This window comes from Pelobates fuscus, chromosome 5, assembly GCF_036172605.1.
Source record: "Pelobates fuscus isolate aPelFus1 chromosome 5, aPelFus1.pri, whole genome shotgun sequence".
In the NCBI taxonomy this organism is placed as follows: domain Eukaryota; kingdom Metazoa; phylum Chordata; class Amphibia; order Anura; family Pelobatidae; genus Pelobates; species Pelobates fuscus.
This window is the reverse complement of record NC_086321.1, coordinates 30,963,686-30,975,839: the sequence shown is the minus strand read 5'-3', so window position 1 is coordinate 30,975,839 and position 12,154 is coordinate 30,963,686.

Sequence of the window (12,154 nt, the reverse complement as noted above, 5' to 3'; positions counted from 1 at the left end):
TGGTAAGACCACACTTTAACTATATGTTCAATTTTGGGCAACTGTTCTAAAGAAGGATATTATGGCGTCAGATAAAATGCAGAGCTGGGAAACAAAATTGATAAAAGAAATGGAGCATTTTGAAGAATGGTTAACAAATCAAAATCTCTTCCATTTGGAAAAACAATGCCACAGAGGGTGTATGATAGCATTATACAAATAAATTTGGTGCCAATACAAACCATTATCTGGAAATCTATTCATAAATAGTACTATACATGGGAAACAAGGTCACAGATTTAGACTGGAAGAAAGGAGATTTAGTCTAAGGCAAGGGAAAAGTATTTTTTTACAGTAAAAACAATACGGATGTGGAATTATCTGCTGAAGATGGGTTTTACTAGAGTCTATACAGATGTTTAAACAGCAATTAGATAAATACTTGCAAAAACATAATATACAGAGATATAATTTTTAATTAGTGGGGTTATAGCTTATTGATCTAAGGAGATATATGTCTGCCATTCTGCAGTCAAGAAGGAATTATTTCCTAGTTTATTGCAAAATTGGAAGCACTTCAGACTGTTTATTTCGTTTTTTGCCTTCTTTTGCATCAACAGCAAAAACAAATGTGAGAAAGGCTGGACTTGATGGACGCATGTCTCTTTTCAGCTATGTAAGTATGTCACTATGTAACTATGTAATTGGTGATGTGCGCCTCAGAAATGGTTCTGGAATATTTGAATCAAAACAAACTAAAATGCGATAGAGAATAAATAATGTAACAACCTAAATAAAATATGTAAAAAAAACTATACAAAGGATAATTTTAATCAACTATAGGGGGATAAGTCAAAACTAGAACATGACTCAAGTGAATCCACTTTGTGATTATTTCTTATTTTTATCCTTTTGTAGCTATTGCGTCCCTCACATACATGTGTCTACCTGTATAAAGAAAATTAACCTCTTTTGGTAATAGGAGCCCTGATAAAAAAAAATTTCCTATGTTATTCTGAATTTACATCTTTTAGCTACAAGTCCCTTAAGTTTATTTTTAAAGGAACACTCCAAGCACATAACCACTACTCAATGACAGCAGTCAACAAATAGAGAAACACTCTACTTAAAAATAAACTTCAAGTGGCATATGCAATCCTTTCTGTGATGTGTATCGGTGTTTCAATAACCATCATCTAATATCTCTGATGTTATTTATCATTTACATTTTGTTTCAATGCATAGTTGCTGCCTAGCAATTGCTTCTTTTATATATATATATATATATATATCAAGCGATAAAGTGGAGCACTCCAAAAGGACTTTTCAATCATGTATTTATTGGTACAAAAAAAGGATTAACTCATCTGTTTCGACGTTTCGACCCCTCAGGGTCTTTATCAAGAACAATTTGCAAGTGACAAAAACAACGTTTATATACAAGTGAAGATAATCAACTCACCAATACCTGGTGTGTGTGGCCGCCCGTCCGAACCCGGAAGTGTCACGGAGACCCACGTGGTTTCTCTAGCGTGCGTAAGTACGTGCAACGTGGTTGCTATGCGATAGACTATGCTTAGTGCGGTCATGTGATTACTGTGACCCGAAGGTTAGAAATAACAATCTGAAAAGTCTATCCCATATGTGATCCCTAAAAGGGAGATCTATATAGTGGTAGGCATGCCGGAGGAGAAACCTCAGGAGCAATGGCACAATTAAATCATTATGAGACAACAGACCCACAAGGGTCCAAGTGTGATGGGTGCTAAAAACTAAAAAAATCGTGTAGTGAAAAAAAGTACCAACATCCAAGTGAATGCATACAAACATCTCATAGAATATTTAAAAACAAAATGGAAGGAGTTACTTCTAATATCGAGTAAAATGGAAAATCTGTCTCACAGATTTACTAATACAACTAATAGATCAAAAGTACAGATTCACTGGCTATTTTCTATGTTTTTTCTATGTATTCGAATACTGTATAGTGGGGCATTATTAAGACGATCAGAGCAATACCAATTCACAGGCTATATATTCAAATACTGTATAATGAAGCATTATTTGGGCGAACAGAACAGCTATGACTACGTTTAACAGAACATGGAAAATGTGATGTATTCATTCAGTCCCTTAGGGGTAACCGTATCCAACCGGTGTATCCAGTAGGTTTCACGTTGGAGCAGTGTTTTCGACCTATCTCCTCCTCTCGGATCTGGTGGAACGTGATCTATGGCCATAAATCGTAGGGTAGGTAGTCTGTGATTAGCTAAAAGAAAATGCTTAGCGACAGGTTTGTCAGATTTCTGGTCCCTAAAAGCCGTATTAATGGTGGATCTGTGGCCTCTAATCCGATCTCGAAGGGTTAGGTCCGTTTTTCCCACGTATGAGAGACCACAGGGACATGTGATTAAGTAGATCACGTGATCGGTAGTACAAGTGATGTAATTGGTGATGGGGATCCGAATTCCACTGTGTGGGTGAGAAAATGAGGTACCAGTATTCATGTGGCTGCATGTCACGCAGCCACTACATCTGTAACAACCTTTCTTTGTAGGTCCTTTTCTCTTTTGATAACACGAACTCGGATCACTCTTAACTAAAAGATCTCTGAGATTTTTGTTTCTTTTTAAACTGATGATCGGTTGCTGTTGAAAAATGGGTGGTAGGTTCTTGTCGGACCGTAGTATGCCCCAGTATTTATTCATGGCTTTTTTGATTTGTGAGGTGCCTGTGTGGAACGTTAGGGGTAAATACATCCTAGTAGTTTGTGGGCTTTTGGTAATCTCCATCGGATCTCTTGTGTGTCTCAAGGCATTGTCTTTTGCTTGTGATAATACTTCAGGGTTGTATCCTCTGTGCAGAAATCTCTCAGTCATTTCTTGAAGTTGTTGCTCTCTTTTTACTGGATCACTGTTGTATCTCACTACCCTCATATATTGGGATATAGGGAGTGATTCTTTGAGTTTCCGAGGATGATAACTCGTAGCTTGAAGTACCGTATTCCTTGCCGTTTCTTTCCGATATAGGGTGTACCCCAATCTGCCATTTGTTTTATATATGGACACATCTAAGAATTGGATCTCTTGGAGATTAAATGATAGTGTCAGTTTGACAGGGCATTCGGCTGTGTTCAGATCTGAAACCATCTGTTCCAAGTCTCTACTGGTTCCCGTCCAAATGAGGAAAATATCATCCACGAAGCGATGGTATGTGAGTATGTGTTCATGATATTTTTCCAAGATGTACTGGGTTTCAAATACCGACATATAGGCATTGGCATATGAGGGTGCCATTGCTGCCCCCATGGAAGTACCTGTCTGTTGAAGGTAGAAGTGCTCTTCAAACTTGAAGTAATTGCATGTTAGGGCTATCTGTAGTAGCTCCATTAGGAATTCAATAGGTGGTCCGCAATATTTAGAAGAGCTGCCAAGAATCTGTCGGAGTGCTTGTATACCTTCCATGTGTGGTATTATGGTGTATAAATTCTTGACATCCAGTGTTACCAGAACGTGTCCTTCTTCTACTGATGTTAAGTTCTTTATATTTTCCAAAAAATCATTGGTATCTCGCAAACAAGTGGGTAGCTCCATCACAGTGGTCTTGATATGATAATCGATGAACTTCGCTATGGGTTCCAGGAGGCTGTCTCTAGCGGAGACGATTGGCCTTCCTGGTGGGTGTTGCATGTCTTTGTGGATCTTGGGCAGTGTGTATAACACTGGGTGCTTCGGATAATCCACATACAGATATTTCGCCATGTAAGTATCCACCCACCCCATCTGAGTGCCCATGGTAATGATATTTTTTATCTGGGTTTGAAATTTTTTGACTGGGTCGTAGGTTAATCTCTGATATGTGCTTGTATCTGACAGTTGGTTATATATTTCTTCTTTGTAGTTCGCATAGGTCATTACTACAATGGCTCCACCCTTGTCCGCAGGTCGGATGATAATACTGGGATCTGTCATAAGGTCTCTTAGGGCTGTCTTCTCAGCTGGAGATAGGTTTTGTCGATTATCTTGAGGGTTTTTTAGTTTATGATATGTTTCGTTTTTCACCGACTGCATAAAGGTTTTTATAGACATATTAGAGGTTTTTTGTTCTCCTGTGTTCCTAATTTTTAGTGGATTTTTCGGTTTGTTCCCAATGTCTGGTGTAGAAGGTCTGTCTGTCCATCGTTCGTATTTAGTTAGGATCTGTTGTATTTTATGGAATTCGATATCGGTTTGAAGAGGTGCTGGTTTGGATACTGGGACGAAAGTGAGCCCTTTAGATAGCACAGATGTGTGATGTTCTGTTAGGTTCTTGTGCGATAGGTTGAATACTAGCATCTCTTCCCCCTTGGGGGTTTTCCTTTTGTTCCAGTGCTTCTGGTGTCCCTTCTTTCCTCTCCTGGTGATTGGGTTCTTTTTCTTTCTCCTGTGGGTAAATATGAGGTCCCTGGGGATTCGTGAGGGCGAATGTTGGCCTCTAAAAAAGGGCGTTTGTCGTGTGTGTCTCTCTCTTCCTTATTATCAACATCAGAGGCTGACTCGCCGGAACTGGTGTCGATAGTTTGGAATATAGGCTTTTTTATACGATATTTATATTTGGGGAACGCTTCCCTGTTGCTTGTTGGTGTGCCACTCAACCATCTATACACCTGATGGCATTTGTAGTCATAATTGACTTTGTCCAATTTTTGTTTCTTAAAACGGATGAGTTCGTTCTTATATTTATTAATGTCATCCTGTAACTTTAAGATGTGCTCTGTGGCCGCTGATGAATGTAATAAATCCGTATTGGTATTTTCTACCTCTTGGATGGAGTGTTTAACCCCGATGAGTTCTTTTCCCACTTCCTCCACCACGATCACCATCCAGTCGAGGGAGCACTTATTGGCGATATTCATCCATTTGCGGCAGAAATCAGGGTTTTGCCTGCCAATGGTTGGAGAGTTTCTGACTCGGAATCCTCTAGGGATCCTCTTGGCTCTGTGATAATCTGAGATAAAAATCCCGTGTAGATCCAAGTCTACCTCCCTTCTCTTCAATTTCATTAGGTCATTATATAGATCTTTCACTGTGTTGGAATGCGACAAATCTTTAGCTGTTCTGGACCATAGAATGGCTTGCGCCTGATCCTCCGTAATGGACAGGGTTTCAGCTGTATCTGCCAGCCCCCCTGCTCTTGCTAAGAAGTCCTCCATCGTGACTGGCTTGACGGTGTGCCTGAACGCACAGTTTAGTGAATATACAAAATAAAGATACAAATTCTTCGGGGGTGCCCAAAACAGGTGTGACGTTCACCATGTATATATAGAAAAAAATGATAATTTAGGCACTCACCCCTGTAAGTAACTTCAATATATCTTGCCTTTGGTGCTATCCAGCGTCCGGATATATATCAAGCGATAAAGTGGAGCACTCCAAAAGGACTTTTCAATCATGTATTTATTGGTACAAAAAAAGGATTAACTCATCTGTTTCGACGTTTCGACCCCTCAGGGTCTTTATCAAGAACAATTTGCAAGTGACAAAAACAACGTTTATATACAAGTGAAGATAATCAACTCACCAATACCTGGTGTGTGTGGCCGCCCGTCCGAACCCGGAAGTGTCACGGAGACCCACGTGGTTTCTCTAGCGTGCGTAAGTACGTGCAACGTGGTTGCTATGCGATAGACTATGCTTAGTGCGGTCATGTGATTACTGTGACCCGAAGGTTAGAAATAACAATCTGAAAAGTCTATCCCATATGTGATCCCTAAAAGGGAGATCTATATAGTGGTAGGCATGCCGGAGGAGAAACCTCAGGAGCAATGGCACAATTAAATCATTATGAGACAACAGACCCACAAGGGTCCAAGTGTGATGGGTGCTAAAAACTAAAAAAATCGTGTAGTGAAAAAAAGTACCAACATCCAAGTGAATGCATACAAACATCTCATAGAATATTTAAAAACAAAATGGAAGGAGTTACTTCTAATATCGAGTAAAATGGAAAATCTGTCTCACAGATTTACTAATACAACTAATAGATCAAAAGTACAGATTCACTGGCTATTTTCTATGTTTTTTCTATGTATTCGAATACTGTATAGTGGGGCATTATTAAGACGATCAGAGCAATACCAATTCACAGGCTATATATTCAAATACTGTATAATGAAGCATTATTTGGGCGAACAGAACAGCTATGACTACGTTTAACAGAACATGGAAAATGTGATGTATTCATTCAGTCCCTTAGGGGTAACCGTATCCAACCGGTGTATCCAGTAGGTTTCACGTTGGAGCAGTGTTTTCGACCTATCTCCTCCTCTCGGATCTGGTGGAACGTGATCTATGGCCATAAATCGTAGGGTAGGTAGTCTGTGATTAGCTAAAAGAAAATGCTTAGCGACAGGTTTGTCAGATTTCTGGTCCCTAAAAGCCGTATTAATGGTGATCCACTGTGATGGAGCTACCCACTTGTTTGCGAGATACCAATGATTTTTTGGAAAATATAAAGAACTTAACATCAGTAGAAGAAGGACACGTTCTGGTAACACTGGATGTCAAGAATTTATACACCATAATACCACACATGGAAGGTATACAAGCACTCCGACAGATTCTTGGCAGCTCTTCTAAATATTGCGGACCACCTATTGAATTCCTAATGGAGCTACTACAGATAGCCCTAACATGCAATTACTTCAAGTTTGAAGAGCACTTCTACCTTCAACAGACAGGTACTTCCATGGGGGCAGCAATGGCACCCTCATATGCCAATGCCTATATGTCGGTATTTGAAACCCAGTACATCTTGGAAAAATATCATGAACACATACTCACATACCATCGCTTTGTGGATGATATTTTCCTCATTTGGACGGGAACCAGTAGAGACTTGGAACAGATGGTTTCAGATCTGAACACAGCCGAATGCCCTGTCAAACTGACACTATCATTTAATCTCCAAGAGATCCAATTCTTAGATGTGTCCATATATAAAACAAATGGCAGATTGGGGTACACCCTATATCGGAAAGAAACGGCAAGGAATACGGTACTTCAAGCTACGAGTTATCATCCTCGGAAACTCAAAGAATCACTCCCTATATCCCAATATATGAGGGTAGTGAGATACAACAGTGATCCAGTAAAAAGAGAGCAACAACTTCAAGAAATGACTGAGAGATTTCTGCACAGAGGATACAACCCTGAAGTATTATCACAAGCAAAAGACAATGCCTTGAGACACACAAGAGATCCGATGGAGATTACCAAAAGCCCACAAACTACTAGGATGTATTTACCCCTAACGTTCCACACAGGCACCTCACAAATCAAAAAAGCCATGAATAAATACTGGGGCATACTACGGTCCGACAAGAACCTACCACCCATTTTTCAACAGCAACCGATCATCAGTTTAAAAAGAAACAAAAATCTCAGAGATCTTTTAGTTAAGAGTGATCCGAGTTCGTGTTATCAAAAGAGAAAAGGACCTACAAAGAAAGGTTGTTACAGATGTAGTGGCTGCGTGACATGCAGCCACATGAATACTGGTACCTCATTTTCTCACCCACACAGTGGAATTCGGATCCCCATCACCAATTACATCACTTGTACTACCGATCACGTGATCTACTTAATCACATGTCCCTGTGGTCTCTCATACGTGGGAAAAATGGACCTAACCCTTCGAGATCGGATTAGAGGCCACAGATCCACCATTAATACGGCTTTTAGGGACCAGAAATCTGACAAACCTGTCGCTAAGCATTTTCTTTTAGCTAATCACAGACTACCTACCCTACGATTTATGGCCATAGATCACGTTCCACCAGATCCGAGAGGAGGAGATAGGTCGAAAACACTGCTCCAACGTGAAACCTACTGGATACACCGGTTGGATACGGTTACCCCTAAGGGACTGAATGAATACATCACATTTTCCATGTTCTGTTAAACGTAGTCATAGCTGTTCTGTTCGCCCAAATAATGCTTCATTATACAGTATTTGAATATATAGCCTGTGAATTGGTATTGCTCTGATCGTCTTAATAATGCCCCACTATACAGTATTCGAATACATAGAAAAAACATAGAAAATAGCCAGTGAATCTGTACTTTTGATCTATTAGTTGTATTAGTAAATCTGTGAGACAGATTTTCCATTTTACTCGATATTAGAAGTAACTCCTTCCATTTTGTTTTTAAATATTCTATGAGATGTTTGTATGCATTCACTTGGATGTTGGTACTTTTTTTCACTACACGATTTTTTTAGTTTTTAGCACCCATCACACTTGGACCCTTGTGGGTCTGTTGTCTCATAATGATTTAATTGTGCCATTGCTCCTGAGGTTTCTCCTCCGGCATGCCTACCACTATATAGATCTCCCTTTTAGGGATCACATATGGGATAGACTTTTCAGATTGTTATTTCTAACCTTCGGGTCACAGTAATCACATGACCGCACTAAGCATAGTCTATCGCATAGCAACCACGTTGCACGTACTTACGCACGCTAGAGAAACCACGTGGGTCTCCGTGACACTTCCGGGTTCGGACGGGCGGCCACACACACCAGGTATTGGTGAGTTGATTATCTTCACTTGTATATAAACGTTGTTTTTGTCACTTGCAAATTGTTCTTGATAAAGACCCTGAGGGGTCGAAACGTCGAAACAGATGAGTTAATCCTTTTTTTGTACCAATAAATACATGATTGAAAAGTCCTTTTGGAGTGCTCCACTTTATCGCTTGATATATATCCGGACGCTGGATAGCACCAAAGGCAAGATATATTGAAGTTACTTACAGGGGTGAGTGCCTAAATTATCATTTTTTTCTATATATATATATATATATATATATATTTATACAATAAACAATACACAAGATCCAGCGCACTCTCCTATCCACTAAACAGCAACTTCAATGTTGACAGATTTTATTAGTTTGTAAAAGTTTTTTTTTTTTTTTTAAACACCTAATCTAGGCAAAAAAAAATGGGGATTTTTTTACATTATATGATCATACATTGCATAAGCCTGCCACAACGTCAATGTACCCCATCTTTGGCAGGTCCTACTCTCACAGTCTAATGTCTGCTCTTATGAGATTAACCACTTACTTGGGAAAAAATTCCATCTGAGGCTCTCTGCAGTACAAGGCTAAATAGGGACCTGAGATGAGGCACCTGTAACAGGGAGGGGTGCAAAACCAAGTTGGCTAGACTCCCAAATATATATAGGAAACATGGGGGGATGGTTGCACTCACCTAAACATGCTTAAATGGGGTGCTGCTGGGGGCCATATTATACAATAAACAATACACAAGATCCAGCGCACTCTCCTATCCACTAAACAGCAACTTCAATGTTGACAGATTTTATTAGTTTGTAAAAGTTTTTTTTACAAACTAATAAAATCTGTCAACATTGAAGTTGCTGTTTAGTGGATAGGAGAGTGCGCTGGATCTTGTGTATTGTTTATTGTATAATATGGCCCCCAGCAGCACCCCATTTAAGCATGTTTAGGTGAGTGCAACCATCCCCCCATGTTTCCTATATATATTTATATATTTAAATCAACATAATTAAATAAAACATGTATTTTAACAAATGTTCAAAAAAATAGACAGAGTGCAGAGTGATTATGCGTGGCCTATTAAGTACTTCACTTTCACTTGTAAGTACACAATTTCATGTTTATTTTGCCATTAAAATAAATTTAAAATTAACTAGCCTGAAAAGCTCACCTCATTTTATTCCCCAAAAATTGTGGTATAGTCTGTAAAGAAATATTTATTTTCTACCAGTGCTTAATTTTGTCTCTCTGCATCTCTGCAGAAGCACTAAAAATATCAGCTCTGTTAGTTCAGCTGAGACTGAAAGCCAATGAGCGAAGACCTGCACTGAGGTCTATTGTGAATCGTTGGTCACGATAACAGGCATAGACCCAGCATACCAAATAGAGAAAATATGGTTCTTGGAAACATGGATGTGCACTTTCTCCCATATATAATAGGTTTCTCCAAAAATTAGGAAAAATAAATAATACATTTTGTCCATGGTTCCATCAAGTAAATCTATGTTTATTGGCCAAAGTGCGGAAACCTTGAGCACAAAGGAGAGACACATCCTCATGCAAGCAGTGGATTTGTGAATAATAATTTGTTGAACATAGTATTTTTTTTCACATGATGGAAACAGGGCTTGCTAATATTGTTTTAATTAACTTATTCGCTAATGCACTAAGAATATTGCTCTGATATTAGTAAAAGTAATAATGGAAAACCACAAAAAAGTAATACATAATGCTCTTTCAAAATATTAGACAAAATTATTTTTAAAAAAAAATTTGAAAAGATAACTTGTTCATAGTGAATCTTAAAATAATCTTGGCTGAAAACAAATAAAAAGAACACTCATAAAATCGTACCATTATATGGTTTTCATTTTGAATAATAGCTTTGACTTTTCCATCTTGAGTTCATATATTACCATTAAACACAATTAATCTTTTAATTCCAAACTTGAAAATATTCAGTCATAAATACTATTTAAAAGGTTCCACGATGCTCCTGTTTGTGACAGTTATGTGCTTTACGGTTGCCTTTATGTGTTATGTGTTTTATGTTTCACTGTTTTGAATACCTCATGTTTCTATGTCTCTATGTTTCACAGTAAGTTATATGTAGCACTTGTGATGGTTGGTCCCAGTTTAAAAAAAATAAAGATATCATCTAGCTCCATTTTTAATAGTAGCTAAACGTGGTGCTTTTCAGGAGCCCAGTGACAAAGTCTAAGGGGTTGTCTTCTAGCTGCACTGTTCTTCAAGGTTTGGGATCAGTTACAGAGACCTGTGGGCACAAAAGCATATTTCTAAAGATGGTGTTAGAAGTGGGCAAAGGGATTGTTTCCTGTCTGGAAGCTGTTTGGGGTTCCTCGTGCAGCAGGAGGAGGAACGAGCAATGTTAAGGGACAGGTCTAAATCCCAAGCCAAGGACCAGTCACCCCCTGTTCTCTTTACAATAATCTACAAATAATAGCTGTCCTTTAGACACCAATCATAATTTTTCCCCATCAATCATCTCTATCTTTGGTGCCACAGGCGAAATTCCAATCAATGTGAACATGCTTGGCCATTGCACAACTTGTTTAGTTTGTGATTCGGCTACATTTTGATCCATCATTAAAGGACCACTCTAGTGCCAGGAAAACATACTCGTTTTCCTGGCACTAGAGTGCCCTGAGGGTGCCCCCACCCTCAGGGACCCCCTCCCGCCCGGCTCTGGAAAGGGGAAAGGGGTAAAAACTTACCTTTTTCCAGCGCTGGGCGGGGAGCTCTCCTCCTCCTCTCCGCCTCCGTTCCTCCCCGTCGGCTGAATGCGCACGCGCGGCAAGAGCTGCGCGCGCATTCAGCCGGTCACATAGGAAAGCATTCATAATGCTTTCCTATGGACGCTTGCGTGCTCTCACTGTGATTTTCACAGTGAGAATCACGCAAGCGCCTCTAGCGGCTGTCAGTGAGACAGCCACTAGAGGAAATAGGGGAAGGCTTAACTAATTGATAAACATAGCAGTTTCTCTGAAACTGCTATGTTTATAAAAAAAATAGTTAACCCTAGAAGGACCTGGCACCCAGACCACTTCATTAAGCTGAAGTGGTCTGGGTGCCTAGAGTGGTCCTTTAAGGAATTTGTGCGATAACCTGATTAGCCCAAATTCAGACGAATTTCAATTTGGAACAAATCTATTTGTTATCTTATGTATGTGTTAATTAGGAGTTAACAGCATTCAGACATCAATTACAGCAAAATCAGATGCACAGGTTAAAACATCAGTGCCCAATGACTTTAAAAGGTAAAATACAATTGGAGGACATGTTTTTAATCATGAAACCCACTCCACTTCTCTTTGTGTGACAGGGCATGTTGATTGCTGACTGCTTTTGGTAGGTCTTGTCAGTTTCCAATGGAAAACTAAACCATGAAACTCATTAAATAAGTTATTTTAAAAAATAAATAAATAAGAATATAACATACCGTATATACTCGAGTATAAGCCGACCCGAATATAAGCCGAGGCCCCTAATTTTACCCCAAAAAACTGGGAAAACTTATTGACTCGAGTATAAGACTAGGGTGAGAAATGCAGCAGCTACTGGTAAATTTCTAAATAAAATTAGATCC